Raw genomic sequence first — 3,162 nt, 5'->3', positions numbered from 1 at the left:
AAAATTCCATGAATTATGCTATCAGTTACATTCCATTCAAAGTTTCCAAATGATTAATCAATCAACAACCAATCAGTTACAACACATGCTAAAACTCGATCAAACAAGGCAATTTCATCACAATTCATATGAACCCTAGTTATTACACTTATGAACAATATCTATCAATTTCATGAACATGCGACCGAGACTGTTAACCTAGCCCGATTCACCTAGCATATGAACAAGTTACAATCCGAAACATGAAACATAACAGCCGATTACCACTAACCTCTACTGATTCATATAAACACGTATTCATTACATATAATCATTCGGTTTTCGTATAACAAGATCAATCCGATTTGTGTGAATAAAAGAAATTACGCATAAGAATCATAATATCAATAATCAATAGCACACTAACCGATTATAATCAAACCAAGAGCGATCCAAATGAAAAGCCAAATCTTCGATCACCACAGCTTGTTGCCGTCGGGTTTTGAGAGAGAGAGGCTAGCTAGGGTTGTGTGTATATTGTGTTTTTGTAAAAGTGTCAAGGAATTATCACATCCCCTATGATAAACGTGTAAGATAGGCCGGACCCTCACTTGGGCCACTCTAGAGTCCGATTACAAAGGACACGGCCCAAAGGGCTTGTACTAGTGTGAGTGTTGAGCGGTTCGGGTTATCTACACATACACATATTTACACAATACACATTGATGTATAACATAATCACATCACCACTAAATTAATAACGTTCACATAATCACGTATCAATATATATTTCACATAATCATTCAAGTTCATAAAGTCGTGTCATAAACGTTACACAAAATAGGTTCGGAATTTCGAGTTGTCACATTATCCCCAACTAATTGGAAATTTCGTCCCGAAATTTGGTATGCACTCACTGAGGAAGCTAGGTAAACTGCATTGTTCACTGATTTTCCTGGGGTGTCACATTAATAAAGCCAAATGGTCCGAGTTTATGTAAAGAGTTGGGACCGAGTTTAATATGTGTACTTTGGACCGAGTTTCTTGAATTGTTTGGGTCCGAGCTTAATGTGATTGTTTGGTCCGAGTTTAATGTATTTCCTTTGGACCGAGTTTAAAGTATTACCTATGGTCCGACTTTAGTGATGTTCATATGGTCCGAGTATAAGAGACACACATGGTCCGACCTTAATTGATGTTATGTGGACCGAGTTTATGGAGGTTATCATTGGGTCCGAGTTTAATGTGTTTAATATTGTCCGAGTTTAATTGACTAGCTATTGGACCGAGTTTAATTGACTAACTATTGGACCGAGTTTAATGAACTATCTATTGGACCGAGTTTAATAGATTATCTATGGACCGAGTTTAACATGATCATCCATGTCTGAGTTTAATATGATCATACATGTCCGAATTTGTATGTTGATTATATGTCCGAGGTTGTATGATTACATGTGCTATCCGAGTTTTGAACAGGGGAGACCCCCCCCATACTTGTCTGAGTTTTTGAGAGGTGCATGATCCTGTAAATGTTCATATGAATTGCGTGAATTGTATGAATGGGTTAACTGTTACGTGATACATGATTGATACATGATATTGGCTATCAAGCACTATGTGACATTTGATTACATGCGTATCATTGCGAACATGAACTGATTTGTTATACGTGCATACAATAGGACTTGATTTATTACTTGTGAGTGCATAACCTAGCATACCGAGCAAACCAAGGTGAGTTCACGCTTCTACTAAGGCATGGGATTCCCGGGTCGTGGGAATGGGATAAAGGTTACCATTGACTAAGAACGTACATATGCTTTTCCTAGACTATCACCTACCATGATCCTCGGATGTCAGGACGGTTCCGTAGGTCAGGATAACACCTACGTGGTCATATGCCAATTACTGCCTCGGATGTCAGGCACGCACGTAAAACCTACGTGTACGCATTACTTACTTCTATCCTCGGTACAAAGGATACGTACGTGAAACCCACGTACACCCCCGCGTCTCCTATCCTCGGTTATGAAGGATACGTACGTAAGACCTACGTACACCCCATACGCGCTACTGTTCTCGGATGAAGAACAGGGATGATACGAGTAGTTGATACGAATAGTCTAGTGGTCACATAACATGGGAAGCCCCCACCTGTATAACTTACTATCGGCCCAGTAGAGCCACCCGTTACTTACTGTTACGCACTTACTTACTGTGAACTCGCTCAACTAGTTTGTTGATCATTCTGTTACATGCCTTGCAGGACCTTAGGTACTTATGGAGCTTGCACTGGAGAAGCGGGTCGTTGTGGGCAACGGATCATGAACACTATGTTTAACATTTCGAATATTTGAACTTATGGTTTACTTTGGGTTATTTACTTATGCTTCCGCTATTGATACTATGTTTGGTTTGGAACATCAATTGTATTGAATGAGGTTTTACGAACTATTTTATTTATATTATGCTATGTTCAATATGATTGATGGCTTGATCCTGGTCAGTCACGCTCCCAAGCGGTGATACTCCGCAGGTGGATTTTGGGGGTGTGACAAGGACCATGGTAGATAGTCTAGTAACCGTGTATGTACGTGTAATTGTTCAATTCCATCATCCAACCCATTCCCTATCCCCGGGAATCCCATGCCTTGGTAAAGAATGTGAACTCACCTTGGTTTGCTCGGTATGTTATCGCTTCTAGGGTTAATTAATGTTTAAGTCCGTTACTCACGACCTAAGGTATATTGCACATAAATCCGAGATAAGTGTTTGCATTCAATTAATGTTTACAAGTCCTTGGTAATCCAATTAAATGTGATTCGTGTGATGATTGTGTACTGAACAGCATGCGATAGATTGTTCACGTATACGGCATCCAGCAATATACAATATCATACAGTTATATACAGAAATGAGCAGTAGCATGCATTTATATACAGAAGCATACAATCAGCTTTATTACAGTTGTTTGCCATAACACAGAACACTTATTCACTTATTCACGCGTATAGAATCAACAACTTGGACAATACAAACCATTTAATATAATTCGGACCCCTTTGCATTATTAAAAGGTCGGACGGGGGTTTTATGCTAGAAAGTCGGACATCATTCCACATACAAAACTCGGATCATCAACTAATAAAAAAAGTCGGACCACATGGGCTCTCCATTACA

This window comes from Helianthus annuus, chromosome 1 (genome assembly GCF_002127325.2).
Source record: "Helianthus annuus cultivar XRQ/B chromosome 1, HanXRQr2.0-SUNRISE, whole genome shotgun sequence".
Taxonomy (NCBI): Eukaryota; Viridiplantae; Streptophyta; class Magnoliopsida; order Asterales; family Asteraceae; genus Helianthus; species Helianthus annuus.
Note: the sequence above shows the minus strand (reverse complement) of the source record.